The 17661-nt window shown below is 41.6% G+C and overlaps 1 protein-coding gene across 4 annotated transcripts in view; it reads left to right on the forward strand.

The window, feature by feature from the left end:
• LOC126868167 (discoidin domain-containing receptor 2) overlaps positions 1-17661 on the forward strand; it is a 221670-nt gene that overhangs the window by 47809 nt on the left and 156200 nt on the right. The window lies entirely within an intron of this gene.

A 17661-nucleotide genomic window follows, 5' to 3' on the forward strand; every position in this document is an offset into this window, starting at 1 on the left:
CGCTCGCTGAATCATTCATGTTGTCGAGGGGGTCAGGTTTGTGGAGTGTTCGTCAGCTACCGTGCGATTAACGTGCATTAGCCAAGGCAACTTCGCGTCCCCGAAGAGGGCAAAAGTGGCCTTACAGGGAACGAGGAAGCTTCGAAACGCGCTCCCACCACGCTACTGTATCCTATTGTCGCTCTACCTCGTTTCCCCGCCTCGTCGTTAATAGAAACGTGTCCGTACATTTAATTTTTATTTCATTATCCTCAGATATCGTAGCTACTAGATTCGTTGTTTTTTTAAACTCCCCCATCCCTCCATCTTTTCATTTTGAACTCGCGACAATTTTGTATTACGAACGAATAACTTCTTCCTCTCCCTAACAATATCTCGGATGAAGTTCTGGAGAGACTCGATCAAAAGATCGAGAATGCTAGTCGACGAAAACGAAACATGGCTAGAAAAGCAATAGAAGAAACAACTGGCCGGAGCTTAACTACGAAATTGAAACGAAAATGCCATACTGTATCCCATACGCGAAGGAAGAAAGAAACAGAAGCCGATTAAACGCTTTGTTTTCTTCCACTCTCTTAGCTCTTACCCTTTTCTTCTCCGCTCGCCTCTTACATTCTGCTCGAGAAAATCCAGTCGATGCTGGCAGAGTCTAGGCACAGGCAGAAATCCGCGGAAGCGAAGGCAAGGCTAAGTCCGTTGCGAGAATGCGTAAGCGAATTACTGAAGTTCCTCGGCGAAGAGGCTCGGGATCGAGGGTAAAAATCCTTTGAGCGCCTTCGTCGAGGCTCCGACATCGGGATGATCGACGAGGGAGCTGGGGAATGCTCGATCTTCGTTACTAGTGGAGACGCATTAATTCGTGATAATACGATCGTCAGACTTCAGCCACTGAGTACAGTGACAGTGATTTCGCGATGTTTAATTGGCTAGCGAATTGATCGATTCGTGTTTTAACGCCTTTGATACGGTGCTCGTTCGCCGCGTAGTGTCACTTTACGATAACCATAATACTTATCTAAATCGGACGATATCTAATAATTATTTAAATTGAGAAATTGCACAAGAACTGACAAACTACGTATACGTAATGAAGTGCCGGAACGACCAAACGAGAGAACGTATACAATCGATTAAAAATGATAGTAGGCTGTATCTACATTTTTGGAAATTGACGAGTTTAACCGATTGTCGACTAGACGCTCGTAGTGAAAAAGTTAAGGAACGTTCTTCGATTCCTGTATAGAATAACTCGAAAGAGATTCGAGATTGCCATGGCCCGAGCTATTGACTTTTTCCCACTCGTCGGAATAAACTACCTTTTTAGACGGTGACTTCTTTGTATCGAGAACGCGCGCTGCTGTGAGTTCCTAGGATTTCTTGCGGTCGCAGTGATACGCAATCCTGATCGTATAAATTCGTTCGTATCCCTTTCTCTAGGTCTCGTTCTGCCGAATGTAGGGCGTGGTTCAAGGAAAATACGGTCGAATAGCATACAGCGATGAAACCGTTTCCTTCTTCCGATCCTGCAATCGAAACGAGCTCGGCCTGCTCTTCGTCGAATCGAAACAACGATTACGCGGACGCTGTTGCTTCATTGCAGAAACTCGCTACTATTTTGCGACGAAAGCCTCGAACGTATAGTTTCGTATCGACGCTGTTGTTATCAGAAATAATAAGGTCGCAGGCAACGGCGGGTATCCCGTGGGAATCGGTTTGTTTGACGTGGTTCCACGACGATTCACCCACCCACTGACCGAACAACGCATCACCACTTGACCGACTTTTCCGATTATTTCTGATAACCTTGTTCATCTTCTAGTTCTGTTCGTCTAGTTTCTCCGATAACATTTCGCAGGGTATTTCGACATGGAATATATATCGAAAATGTATCTAGATATTACGTTGAAAGATGGAAGAGCAAATTGCAAACTATTGCGGTTTATTAGATAATTAGAAAAATTGGAGGAATAACCAATGGAGATCTGGCAAACGGTACGTTTAGCTTTGGTACAGGTGAAATATGCAGATACCGCGTTTGTATGCATATGCAACAGTGGCCACAGTATAAATACCATATTGTGGGAAAATATTTAATGACGTATCGACAAATGTGAACCGCGCGAGGATTACACAGGGCTCTGCGGCACATCGGTTTCCATTCCACGCTACCACTGATTGGTAATGTTTAATGTTTAACCAAAAAACGGTTAACTACATTTGTAACATCGCGCATCGTCGTTATTCGATAGCAACATTCGAGAAGAACGACCTTTTTACATAAATTTTTGATCATTTTAAAATTATAATTGAACAATATTAACATCTGTTGACAGTTATAATTACAGAAGTGCAAAAATGTTTAGATTCAGATCGTTAAATTCTTATTATTAGGATTCAACAATTTAAAGAATGTAAAAATACGTATATCGGAGTTTTGTTATAAAAAGACGAAAGCTTCGAATTGGTAAAATAAAAGGTTACTTGATCCATTTATAAAATGTTGTATAATAAAACTATATTATACATACGTTATCGACTATAAATAGATCTCGTATAAATGCGCCATGCTGAATGAGTTTTGAAATCTTTTTAAAAGAATGCGAACGAACTCGTTAGACAATCTAATTTTTCTTAAAAATATCCATTGTTCTTGCATTTTATTAGGAAAAATAGAAATAAAGGTAAAAGTATTACGCCTATTAAACCGCACGAAGTATGCAATTACACCAATAAGGATGGCTCTGTCTTAAAATCGGCATCGAGCGGAAGGAAGGAGAGTGGGGCGCAAGATTCTAGCGTCGAAGGCGTTAAGCTAAGCCGTAATCGTCTTATTCCGTGTTAAATCTCTTCTTCGCCCGGCCTTCCGTTCCTCGAAAGCGCTTCCGACTACAGTGCCGACGATATGACTTGGCGCTATTGTCTCGAGCTTACAGGCACGGCTACACGCTTATAAGCCGCTGGCTTCGGAATGCAAGGATTAAAAGCCCGTCTTGCTTTCTTTGAGGAGAACCTCCGACGGCATGGTTGAAATGCTCCGTTGCCGTAATGTCACTCCGACCGACGACAAAATAAATCAAGAATTCGCGACCAGCGTACGCATCGTTTCACTGGTCTCTCCCCTTTTTTCTTTTTACCTTATTTCTACTGAATTTCATATTCTTCTTTTCAAAGGGTCCCAGGAATTCTACAGAAACACTGCTCGGATTCAATTAGAGGAATTGTCATGTCATTGAGTGGAATACTTTTTTTTTAATTCCACTTTCAAAGCGAAAAAAAGATTTCAAGGAAAAGAACGTAGAATATTTTTCGAGGTTTTTGTGGAAATTTTTCTCGACTTTGTAAGGGTATTACGTTGATATTGTAGCGCATTTTAATATAATTAATTTTGTAATATAATTGCAACTATTCGTGGTTTTCGCCGAAGGAGTATCCATAAAGCGGCGTTTAAAATCGTACGCGTTATTCGGTAGTATTATAGTTCTTACGCTAATGTGCTACGATGATCTACGTTATTTCATCAAACACTTTGTACAGCGTTTATACGAGAATTTTATTCGCCATATCTATCATATTCCTGAAACGTTTTATGGTTATCTTAAATTACGTTGAAATAAATTTTGGATACTACGTATGGCCCGTAGTGCGGATAGTCGGTCGGTCGTCAAACCTTTCTGTGTATCGGTATGACCGTATGATTTAACGAAACGGGCAAAGCGTTTAACAAAACGGAGAAGATATCGTACAAGATGGACCGGACATTCGGGTTTTTACGCAAAGGAAACGTTTCACTTTGTCAAGCCAGATTCGATATCACGGATATCGGACTAACACAGTGCAATTGGGGAGTCTAGAATTCGAACTCTTATATAGGTTCCATGGAACTTTACGGCTTCGAGTATGCTCATATTTTCCACCGGTTCAGACATTCTTGCGTGTTTTACGACGACTGACGAGACGACAGCTATAGCGAATAATAACGAGGGAAAGGTCAAGAAATTCCGATAACGCGATTCGAGTCTCGGAATTCCGCGTGAAATAAAAATCCGATCCAATTTGAGGTTTACGATCCCGCGATCCTATTTCTTCGTAAAAGCGTTGACGATAAATAATTTCGAACACATTCCATCGTCAAGAAAATCAAGATCCCTTTGTTATATTTCCATGATAAAAGGGATTATTCCTGGAGAATATTCCTGGCGTACTACGGGTCTAAGAAAGCTCGATCGACGTCTCGAGATCGCTCAACGTCTTCCGCATTATCAATTTAAAGCTACCTTTCTCTCATCTTCTATTCTATCGCAAATTCTATTTCCACGCTGATTTGTCTTCTCCCTTCAGGCGGACGCACGGCCTCGTAGCGCAAAAGTATCTCGCGCATCCCCATAGACCTCGGTGAAAGAAACCTTTTCTTCGGCCGGAAGGAAAGAATAAATATTTGTTTCGCGGAAATAGCGTGTAACCGTGAAAACAATCGATCCGACCGACGAAACCGAAACGCCAAACGGATTTGCACGGATCGAAGCCACGGATTCTGTCGTTGAAATCGACGATCTTCGAACGTAATCCGGAATGGTCCTCTTTAGGATCGTTTCTATGCGCGCGTCGCAAGGTCGTTCACCGAAAGATTCTGCTGATTCTTTCTGGACTACTTTGCTGAGGGGAATAATGCCGTCCTCCACGAACGACAACACGATCCTGCTTTACTCGAACCGATTCGTTGACCGATTATTAGCCGGTCTGGCGAACCATTCACCTCGACATGGCTGCCGCTTCGCTTCTATTCTATACACGGAACGTCTTTATGCACCGCGACATAAACTTCCATGGAGGTCGGAAAGAAGAGCGGAAAGTGCTGTCGAGAATGCCAAAAACCTTTCGTTGGCAGAGTGCACGGACAACAGAATATCGGCTCGGTGGCTTTAGCGGTCTACGATCACCGGTTAAGGGGGAAAACGACACGAGGCTTTCCATGTCGAGTGTCGTGTTTCTTCGTCGTTGATGCTGTTACGTATAGAAACTGGAAAAATTCTTTTTCAAGCTTCTGTGCAGGAAGAATTTTAGCCAAGCATTTATTAAAAAATTTGTGCTAACTTTTTTACATTCCGCATTAGAGGTATGCATACCATGAGAATTCTTGGGAGTCCTTGGCTAACTATACTGTTCGTGTAAATATGTCCTCTGACCTGACCTCCATTGTCTCAGCGTTTATGACAATTAATGTAGCTTTGAACGGAAGCTCTCAGAGTACCGTGGCTACACCTTGTGCAACTCTATTAGGCTCCTGTCCCCAATTCCTAGCTATCAGTAGGTGACAAGCGGAGCAAATTACAATTTTGTCTTTTCATCGGTTCATTCGACTAGACCTGATTCTCGTGGTTATAAAGAAATTTTTTACCTCAGCCTTGTTTTTAGTTTGAACGTGAGCGATCTATCAGAAAGAACTCTTTTAGCGTTTAAGCTTTATCGATGAGCGCCTTTCCTTTTTCTCCATTTCGTTCAACCTCGTTTTCTCTTTCATTTACAGCACCACAAATACGTCGACTTCTATAATACTATAACTGTCGAAAGAGTATATAAAGTAACAAATAAGATTTTACAGCGTATAGCTAGCTGGTCGAACGTTGAACGTAGGTCGGTTAACGAGAAACGCGTAAAATACGGCTGACAGTGGCAACTTAGAAGGCGCTAATATCTAAGCAGGGTGTATTCGCAGAATATAGTAGGCGATAGCGGAGAAGCTGGCTAATAACGTGGAAGATTACACTGGCCGCTTTTGGCAACGCGCGTACTTTCCCCACGAAGCGATCACCCCATGGATCGAATAGCCTAGATTCCCCTACCTCCTATTTTACCACCATCGTTGGCTCTCCGTGGCGAGATAAATTTTACAAATCGCCCGCGGCTCGATGCTACACGATCCTGCGTTTTACCACGTTATTATATTATACCCTCCGCCGCGCCGGACCGGCTGTAACGCAAGACAAACACATACGTCCCTGACAAATGAATTTTATTACACGATTTCTGGGATTTGCACGACATTAATTAAATCCAGACTTTACGGATGGAACGAGTATCTTCCGCTCCAATTCGAATCTTCCTTTTCACGTCTTGTTCCGGATCCTCTGGCACGTTTATTTTAAAGTTACTTTTCCAGCAACGGATTACCGGATAATACGATTCTCAACGTTTAACGAATAAAACTTCTTTTCAAAGATATTTCATAATCCCCGATGTTAATAAAAATGACGACTTTTAGTGAAACTCTGGACAGATGATAATAACGATCTCAGAAATGGAAAACAAATACTCTCGGAGGAAATACACAGGCTCGAAAAGGTATTCGAATGCTTGTAGGCACTTTTCAATTTCGTTAATACTTTTACGAGTGAACGAGCACAAATGTATAGAAATGTATGTATCTGATGTATAGAAATTACAAGATATTCAATGCAAGTGTATATTTCGCAAAGACCGACATGATATTTAAATATCAATTATCCATCCTATTGATATCAATTATCCGTCCTATTGGTAGATCTCAATGTGCAGTGAGTGGTACTTAACCGTACTTAACATTTACAATATACTGAAGATAGATTCATGCTTTATACTAATTTTTTCATTGAATATTATGTTTACAATAAACGTCTTGTAATTTCTATATACATGGCAAATTGGTTTTAAATTCTACCAATATAATCACGTCGTATTTCGCTATAGTATAGTACTAGTGGAACGTCGAAATTGTTTATACAACGTATACAATATAGACGTAAAAATTTTCTATGGTAAGTGTTCGAATACTTTCGTTAGCCGTCAATTTGGCATTCGAATTTCTGCCATTATAGAAAATGCAATCCCCTGAAAACGAGTGGAAGGCGGCCGGAACAACAAAGAAAACGAACGCCGCGAACTTGACGCGAATACCGACAAACTGGTGACTGGATTTCTCCAGTCGAAATTCGCCTGTCCGAGCTTCGTGCTTGTTAGTCTAATTACTTGTAAGTGGAGTTGCGGCCGTAACGAACCAACCGACCGGCTGCTCCAAAACTTCTCGACGAGTAAACACGCTCGGTGCCGCAATATTATTCGGCCGATCCCTACTCACCACAACCCCCTTTCCACCCCTGTTCGTTTTCCTCTCGTCTCCCTGCGTGTAGCGTCCCTCTTTTTCTTCATTCACCCTCCGAGCTTCGCGAGCAATCTTCTTTGCGCAACCAGCAATTTTCTCCGACCGCGGGCGAACGACTTCTTCGAACAAGTTTTCATAAGAAGCAATTTCGCGGCAGGGGTAACTGCTTCCAATGCATTATACTTCCTCGTTACAATACTTTCCATCAGTTCACGAAATTCTATTTCTGGTTCATGATAAATAAATCAATTTAATCGGGCTGGTTTGTTACCCGCCGCGCAGATTGCTCTTTTTGCTGAATTTCGTCTCTGAGATCGTGATTTGTGCGTTATTTTGCACGTTAGGTGTATTTCTGCCTTTTTACGTATTCTTGGTATTAGTAAATGTGCACGTATTCTCATATATTATTCAGTTCAGAGGTAGTTATGTGAATAATTAAGAGGATTAGGTTTCAAAATATAAGTACGCCGAGTATATTCGGCAAATATTTTTTAATTCACAGTCTACAAGAATTATATTCATGATTTATGAAATTCGTACAAGCACTTTTTAACTCTCGACAGCTGCTAATATCTGAATTTTGTAGATTTCCTGGTATATTTTCTTGTCAAATTTTTTTTCGCAATATCCTCGTTTCGTTTATAATTTTAAATATTCTCAAGCCTCCCCATTCGCATTTAAATCTTCGTTTTTCCCTCTGAAATATTTTTTAGTATAAAGCTAATGGAACTGAAACTTCTCGTACGTGTATTTACTCGAAAGCATTTATACTCGAAACTAAAATTTCTCACACGCGTAACACGACGATATTAGTTAACTCGTCCACGTTCTGATTCTGAAAACAGAGGGCAGAATTTCCATTGTGCTTTATAAAGTTATTGTTAGCTTAAGCAACGCAGAGTTATACGAACTGACACGGAGCAGACGGTACTTTTTTTTTCGCAGCAACAGCGTAACGCTGCACCTCGTGCCCGATGAATTCCCATATATCGTAATCAGCTTAAGAACGGATGCGCGAGTGTTCATTCAAGCGTGTCTCATAGTATTTGCCCGCAGTAAACTTACACGGGAACGACGATGGGCTGAATGCACGTTGCCGTCACAAAGGAAAAAGAAGCGCGACTGGCGAACCCCCTGTGAAAACAGCCTCGCGGAAAAATTTGTTTATTCCGGTATACGGCCGTACGGGAAGAAGCTTCGTCTTCTGGCGACGTTGAATCACGTTGTGTACACTGTCTCGGTAAATTTCGCTAGCATTTCGCGTAAACATAATTAACCTGCAATAATTTCGCTCGCGGTGGAAATTCGTGTTTCACCATACCTTTCGCGGACGATAGTGGGTCACGTCATTTGAAATTATTTCTCGTTTCCTCTGCGTTCGAATTAATCTTGTAACAAATTAAACAGATCGAATCGAAAGATTTTTGAGACATATGTGTATCTTTATGGTACACGTTTGAGGATAGCTTTTGCCAAAAGTGAATTTCAGTTCAAACGAAAGTTACGTTTTAACTATGTTGCTTTTCCATGCTATGTCTATGTTTTAATAATCTATTAAATAATATAATAATGATTATGGATGAATACAGGGATTATACAAATTTACGGCTATTATATAACTTTCGACTCGAATGATTCATTCGCTATTCTCTGTCTCCCTCTCTGTCTCCCTCTTTCTCCCTCTCTCTTAAAAGCTTCACACGCACATCACACAGTCTTGTTAGACGCAGATAAATTTTCATGCATCCTAATCTGTGTGTGCGTTCTCCGAATAAATCTTTACTCATTATCGATACCTCGGTATAAACAGCCGCTCAGTTCATTATCATTTCATATGAATCATTTACGGGAATCCTCTCTTCCGCTCAAATTCGCGCAAAATTTTCGCTCAAAATTATGGCACCATATGTACCTTAACAAGCAACGAACGTATTAACTCTCCGTTAGCTTTACGTTATACATTCGCAACCTGTGTGAATCAGAACCGAGTATGATACACCCATCGGTTGGTTTAGATGCATCGTGTCGCGTTGCAGATGAACATCGCGTGTATTTAGTAAAGAAAACGAAGGGAATTTGAGCGTTCGATCGCAAAAGCAGCGAAGCAGCCATGAGCAAAGCTTATCGCCGGAATAAACTTCAAAGTCGCTTAATGGCAAAACTAATTACAGACGGCGTTCCGCGCACGGTCGCATGGCAGTGTACAGCTGCCGGGATTAGCGTGACGTGCTTTTCGTGTCCCCTTTTACGGCCGGCACGCAGTTCTCAATGATAACATGGTCGCTTTCGAGTTTCGAGGCTTGAAAATTGAAAAACTTACGGCCGCGCTTTCTGCTTGAGCTTAATGCGTCCAGGAAGTAGCCGGTAAGCACGAGTGCTTTCGTGACATCGGTAACCTAACTTTTCTTTTTCGTTCTTTCGTTCTTTCAAACTTAGCCGTTTTTCCTCTTAAAGTCGTCTATTAAATGGGAAGATTAATTTCTGAATAATTAATCGTCCCGTAAGAGGTTATTATGTCAGACAGTGGGTATATATTCGAGTTCTTCTTTCGACGAAACGTCGTTTCGTTCCTCGCAGTATGCTCGTCGTTTATCCATTGTTAAAAAGTTTCTCGATGTTATCACGATGCAGGTCCCGATTCTATGCACGCTTTCATTAATACCAATAAAAACACCCTCGCCCTCGTGCTGGATTTTTTTCACGCGGTTAGTCGAAACACGCACATTCTTGGAATTCTTATTTTCCAAACGAACCCTTGATAGTATTTAACACTCGTAAAAGTCATTCACACTAGCGGCGCTAACGAGCTCGACATACGTAGCGAAATTTTCTCCCGAATCCTGCTGGCATATTTTCTCATCGCGTTGTATTAACGGAGTCGCGAAATAATTGCTTAGCACGGTGAAGTGACCACGATGAAAATTTTAAGTGGAATTTAACCATATAACCGTGGCTGGTACAGCGCTCCCTCTGTATTTTCAATTTTGCAATTTTCAACGGTGTCCCTTATTGAAACGTTAATTAATCTCCCTACCCTTCGATCATCCTTCGTGCGTTTACTTTTCAGCGTCAACGTAAACAATTTTATTAAAAGAGCAAATTAAAATTCTTTAATCCCGAATAATTATTCGAGTAATCCGACGTCCCCTTTTAAGCCACGTTTCATCCGAACGATCGTCGAGATAAGAAAGTAATTTTTTCACCATCATTCCAGGGAAAAATTGCGGATAATTTCGGGTGTACCATGGCACACAAAAACTTTCAGTGGAATTAACCTAATTACTTTCAAACGTGAGGGCCGTTAAACTGCGACGTTGCGCGTACCGGAGTAATCCTAACGTTTCGGGGAACGACGCTGTTAAAATCACTGTTCTGGAATGCGACTGCGTTCTGCCTCGCGAGAAACGTTTACCGTCAGACCGGCGATGTATGTAGCAGCGTATAAGACGTCAGCGGCGTGCACCGGCTACCCCCGCCGCCACGGGCTTCGTTACAATTTATTCCATGCTCGTCCTTTGTAATTAAAAAAGCCCCGATTCATTAGGAGCGTCGCCTTAGAATTTAATTGCTTCGCCGATGGAATTTCTTCCGGTGGAATAACAAACCACCGGCTGAAAGAGAATTTTAACGGAACGCTGCGGCGGATTTCCGGAATTACGTTTGTAATTCAACCCGCCTGGGAGATGCTGGCTGCGCGGAACGAGGAAACGTTAGAGACGTCTTCGACGAAAATACCAGTTCTCGTCGAATTACGATGTAAATATCCGAATGCTACACTGTTTAGTTCTTTATCGGAAGTGCTAGGAAATGCAGGAATTATGTCTTTACATAGTCTACTTTAACGTTTTCCAAACATTATTTCAAAAGTTATTTCTAGCTCAGTCGGTACCTGTTGGAATACGTCATATATCGACGCGATACGACTCATTAAAATATAAGGATATTTTGTGATCTGCAGACTCGATCGAGATGATGTGCAAAATGATAGTTCATTCATAGAAGTCATTCATATACATTATAGAAAGCGTATACTCGCGTAGAAGTTAGTTTTCTTTTTTTTCATCTTAATAATCACTTTGTAAATGCAAGCTTGCGTGTAATGTAATGCTTGTGTTTAAGCAGTGTAACCTTTTCTTTTTGTGTTTACTAATGTACTTCTTTCTATCGCTGATCGCTAAATCTTCCAAGCAATTATAAGGAGAAATTTTAGCAATACCCATAAATAACAAAGTATCAAGTCCTTAGAACTGAAACCAAAAACGATCGTCTCACGTGTAAACTCGTAATTCGCCTATAATCGATTGCACGCGGCATCGTAGCCAGCTGCACGTTTGTTCCAATTACATCCCGGACCATTACGGCGTATATGCTATTATAGTATACGCAATAAACTCTCGAGGCAATGCTGAATATTTATTACTATGGCGCGTGTTTACGTTGCACAATGGCACGGGAACCAGCCGAAGACGGCATCATAGAGGATTTCTACTCATTGCGACTCTATCCTAATCTAAGAAGACGAGTGCCGAGTGAAACAGAGACGGCTGTTTGGAAGACGCGAATCGCATAATTGGAGAACGCGTCGTGTCACTCGAAAGACAAGTAACTTGGATTCGTTGATATGACCCAGTGCGCAGAGGGAAGCAATCGAGTTAGGTTAGTTACGTCGAATTCAGGCTGCCACAATGGATGAACCGAAGGCTCGTACGTCCCGTGGAAACGAGTGCGCCAGGCTATAAAGAGTATCTTTACGTTTGCTGGAACTGGCGCGACCTGATCCACTGTAATGAGAGACTTTAGAAGCCTATGTGTACCTGTCTCCTCTGTACACACACGAACGGAACACAATTATTGTCGACAAAAGTTCTCTCTCGGTTTACTTTGCAAGTTATGTTCCTTCGAGAGAACCTGTTCACCGTGCCAGAACCACGTGCTCCTTACCCGAGGAGGAATTTAGTGTTGATACGATGGAATCGATCGTGGAAAAGCAACCTAAAAAATTCACTTTTATTGCTTGCTTGGTTGTTGGATCCCTGAATTATTACTGAGGATTTATCGCTTTAAAATGGCAGAAAATTGTGTTGTGTGTGTGGCCTGTCGAGGGAACAAAAGAATCTGAATCAGAGGATTAATAAGTTTAGCGTTTAAACGTTGAAATGAAATAATTTAACGTATAAATAACACAAGCAGCAGATGAAAAATTCAAAGCAGTATAATTAAGTATCATTGGATAAATCAATGGTATTTCTCTGGATGATATTTTATAACGGTATTGTAAAAGAGCGTTTTATATCAGATTAATATATTGGGTAAAAATAGGGAGAGTGAGGGTAGATACCGTAACGTTAAATGGTAATTAAATATCAGATTAACAAATGATCCTTCTACGGCGGAGGAAGAAATGTAAAGGGTGTAATTGAAGCCGATCCGACACGAATCGGCTTTCACGAATTCCCCTCTTTTTTCCTCTACAGTGGATTAATTAATCCACATCGTGGCTCTTTCATTATCGCAACGTCGGGACACGGTATACATAAATTACGTGTCGTGCCAGAGCGACAATGTCCAACGCCATTTTTCTGTTCAGTAGCAGCTTGTCACAGTACGCATATACAGGGTGATGCAGTAACTATTATTGGTTTTATATACTGGAAACGGTAGAGATAACGAGTTAACTTTTATAAACTTGAAATTAAAAAAACGAAATACGATAGATTTGTATGTGAAAGCTCTAACAATAGCTCAATTAAATACTATTGGATTCCGTATTGGATTTCATATGGGAATTTCCGGAAACAAGGGTGCCGATTGTTAGTGAAACCAATACCAATCCAAATACTGCCGATGTACTGGAACAAATACGTAACATTAATAAAATAGTTTTATCACGATAAAGACCCTTTTCTTCATAAAGCAGATTTTTTATACACAGCTTTTATTTTAATTATATATACATATAGCAATTACGAAATATCAATAACATTTACTGTGCTTGTATACGATTTTATGAAAGTAGTAGCAGATTACAATTAAGAATTGAGAAATAAGTAAACCGAATAAGGATAGATAGCTGTAAGGAAAAGTGGACAGTCTACGATAAAACATTGTTAGCAGCGTAACCAATTTAGACTGTAACTCTCTCTTCATAATCTTAAATGTATGTAAATCGTTTAATTAACAGTTTCAAGTAGAATTCGAATCCCAAAAATATCTACAAAAACAATCTCAATTAAAATTTTGGAACTAAGAAAGCTTTCTTATTTTTTCATAAAGTTCGGCGTTATACGATATGTCATCGACATGTTTCATTCTCTTCCAAGCCTTTTCCATTCAATGAAACAATCCGTATACGGTCTCGATGCCATCGCGTGTATTAGAAAAAGTCGTTAATTACGTTGGCGGATGGATTTTGTGGCTGACAGACCGGTCTTTCCGGCGTAATAATGTTTTAAAAAACGACTATTTCGCGAGTTTACATAGTAATAAAGAAGCACGACATGTTTACGAATAAATATGATGATAAATATGAAACGTCGAATGCCGCTCGTTTATTAACGATTTCGTCTTTGCATCAAAACGAGCGAAGCGTCAAATGAGTGGTCGGTATTTCCACAAACGATGAGCCGTATTCGTAATCGCCAGTAGTGAAACCTTCGTACAATAACGCGATTGCGATTTGTGGCAAGCAACAATAAAGTAATCAATGCGGATTTTTGCTGATAGCGATCCTTACCTATCTGCAACGTGAATTTTGAATGGCCACGAGTGACCCAATAGTCAAGCGCTTTATCAATATGATTCGAACAAACAAAGTGTCGCTTTTGTGAATTAGCCTCGAAATTTTGAAGTTGAAAACGCAATAGTTTTTATTGCGTATAATAGGATTATATGGAAAAAATTCCAACGTTTGGAATTCGTTGCTCGTGAAAAACAAAAAGATTAGCCAAAAAGAGCATCGTTAAAAATACTTCGTATGTTTTTCCTATCGCGACATTTCGTTTATCGATCGATCTGTAAAATGGTTTCTAGAGAGGCTCGTGGTTATTTGCGTTCGAGGAAGACGCATTTTGAACCAAAAAGATCGCCACGAAAGATGACGCCCCGCTTCATTAAAGACGCGTTGGGAGCGCGCGTACAAGAGACGGACTGGTGCAGCAACAAAAAAGAAGAGCAAGGGAAAAAGAAAAAGAAGTGCGGCGTCCAACTTTGAAACTCAAATAAGGTACTTAACAAGTGTCGGGGCGGTTTCGAGGTTGGAAAGATGGACGAAAGAGAGTTTTCCTCCCGAAAGCTTCAGAGCGCACCAAGTTTCTTCGCTATGCTCAACTTTGTATCGTGATGCAAAAAGTGCCCGCTAATTTTGTCCCTCGGCCTGTACGTATGCATAAAACGCAGCCGAAAGTTCTCGACCAGGAATACCGATGCTCGTTGTGATAAACTTCATGGACATTCGAGTTTTATACCAGGGTATACTAGAGCTTTTGTATTTTTGTATCCATCGTGAAATAGGCGAATGCCATTCAGAGTCACTTCTTTTGTTCGTGTCTCTTGTATTACAATTTTTTAATGAATAATATTAGTTACAACTACGCGATCTTATTTCTTTAACTGTTTTCTCAATGCTGACTGGTAACGATAATTTCTTCTCATAACGCACGTAAGCCGCGTAAATTGAACGAAAGTCGCGAATTCAGTTATATGTAGCAACCAGACGTAATCGAAACGATTCGTTTCGTGTGAACGAACGAACTAGATATTACATATGGCAGCGATAAAAGGAAGGAACGGAAACTAACAGGGAAAAAAAGCCGTGTATTTTAAGCGAAAACACGTATTTACTTTCGCGGAGTAACGGGTACACGCGATAGTTGCGAGTCGACGAGTTTTCGGTTAAAAATATGCGGCCAATTTACCAGGGAAATTGTTCCATGAGAATTTCATAAATCACCGGCCAAATATCAATTACGTCGCGATGCATTTCCACGAGGAGCAAGCGAGGGAGCAGAGAAAAAGGAAGATGTAGCAGGAGGAAAAGAGAAATGGAGAGAGAGAAAGAGAGAGCTGTTAAAAAGTGGAACTACGCAACGATTAGCGTAAATGGCTCTCCCTCTGTTTCCCAGGCCTGTAACCGGGTTATTTTTCTCAGTTTATACACGTCACCGTGCAGAAAGCCGAGGAAAACGCTCTCTTGCCAGTCGATACACGCGTACCATGAACGGCCCGAGTTTCAGAACAATGTCTTTCCTGGAAGCGGCGAGCTTCATTGCGAGAACAACGTCGAGGTAGCTCTTTAATCACGCCCAGCTGCACCGTCAGGGAGAGAGGGGCGGAAGTTTCTAGTTAAACAATACGAGAGGTTGAAACTACCCTTTCCGCGTTCGTTGTTCGCAGCCGTAACTAAATTTTAATAAACTTTCGATCGAATGGAATCCTAGGCAAACTCTATATAATCCTCTCGATTCTTCGCCTGTGGCCCGAGGAGACTCGCCTCGAATTATTTTTTACGATCGATTCACCTTTAAAACTCCGGCAAGCTCGCCCGGCTAATGGTTTCTCGATAAAAATTAATAACCGGCGATACTCGTATCAGCTACAGACGCGTTTGCAGAAACCGAAGAGTCGACCCGAGCCTTCGAAGCTTTAAAGAAGATACTCGTGCAGAGACTACTTCCTCGAGTATTTTCGATATCCGGTGAACTGATTCGTACCACTCGAAATTTCCAGTGGATTACCAATCGATTACCAGTCGATTACCAGTCGATTACCACTCCAAACCTCGAATCATCGAATATTTCGTATTTCCGTTCCATTTCATTCTGTTCCATACGCGATAGTTTTCAACATAATTAACATACCACTCGAAGCGAAAGGATTATACAGCAGGGTTGAGGGATTTGCACGCATACTAGGAAGTAACACACGGTCGAAACAATGTGCAGGTACGTACATATCAGTGACTCGCAGGCCTTTAAAGACGAACACGCATTGCGAAGCGGCGGAATCCCGAAGTCGAAACTCACTTTGACGAGGAAGTTAAGCACGAGGAACTTGCGCTCCGCTCGTCTTCGTAATTTGACAAGCGGAATTCATGGCACGCGGCACACAAGGAAAAATCCAGCCAGAGGGTTGGGTCGGTTCCGTGAACACGCGAGAACTTCCATTGCTTCTACAGGTAATTGACGAACTGCTCGGCAACGATTTTGGATAAAATATCGAGGCTCGTTGAATCTCGCCTGCTGCATCATCCAATTTCGTAATACTTATCTCGATTTTCCAACCGAATTTCCAACCACATTTCCACTTGACTACGTTCCAGGCGATGCCATCTTTAAACGATACGCGTTACTCTCCGAAGAAAAGTCTGATTCAGGTTTTTAAGCGGCTGTAACCGGCGAGAAAGAAGAGAAAGACGATTTCTGCGCTGAAGTTCCCCGGAGGTGGCTTTATCTTCGTGGATCAACGTGACCCAACGAGCGGATCGTGATCTCCGAACGAATCGCCTGACGGTGTAGAGGGTTACACCTGGTGGAACGACTCTCCAAGTGTTTGCTCGTTCGAAATCGTTGAACGTGAATGCCGGTACGTACGGTTGTCGACGCTGGTTTGTGTGGTCACGTGGCAAACAATGAAAATCGGAAGTTCGTAGGATCTGTGAAAAGTTTGGCATATCGATCGCTCTCTCCGTAGTATAAATTGGCTTTTCGTGCGGATCCGTAGGATCGAATGTGTAGAAGTGAATTTTCGAATTTATCTTTAGGCTATAAGTAAGAATCCGAGGGGCAGTTACGATTTTACAGAGAAGGAATAAATCTCGTAAGGAGGTCGAGAGGATCGAAATAACAAGTAGCCGGATTGCTACATAGGTGAAATAGAGTTGGTGCAACATTTCTGTAAGGAAGGGGGGGGGGGGAGGAAGAATTGGTCGATCCAATTGTCCGACCGGGATTCGAAAGCCTGGCTCCTTCGTTTATTGCCCTTACAGATTGAACTCGCTGGGTCAACAAATCTCCTCTTTATACCTAATAATCGATAACGTTTGCTGTCTATAAAACCTGTCGGCGTACGACCAAAAAATGCACGTCGATTTTGCAATTACATGGTCTGTAAAACTTGGTTCGAATGTTAGGCCTGGAAAAAGAAAACCTTGCGCGGATCCGGTTAGTTCGTTCGTTCGAACGATTCGTCGAACGAGCATGAAATCCAACCTTTCTCCGGGTTCAATAAATTCAGCTTGACGATCTCTTTTCTCTATTGCGTAGCAAACAACACGGAATATCCGATTAACCGTAAGCTATAGCGAGCGCAAGAACCGAAACAGCGAGTCGATGCTAATTGGCAGAGGCGAGCAGAATAATTTCCAACTAAAGATACAAACCAGCGTTCAGTGAACCGATAAACCGTGTCGCGAGACCGCCCTGCTGGACACAAAGGATCTTTTTCGCAGGGGCGGCTATCGCCTCACCATGGAAACAAAGTGTACAACTTGCACGCACAAACCCACGAACGCACCTGTCCAACACACACAC

This window comes from Bombus huntii, chromosome 1, assembly GCF_024542735.1.
Source record: "Bombus huntii isolate Logan2020A chromosome 1, iyBomHunt1.1, whole genome shotgun sequence".
Classification (NCBI taxonomy): Eukaryota; Metazoa; Arthropoda; class Insecta; order Hymenoptera; family Apidae; genus Bombus; species Bombus huntii.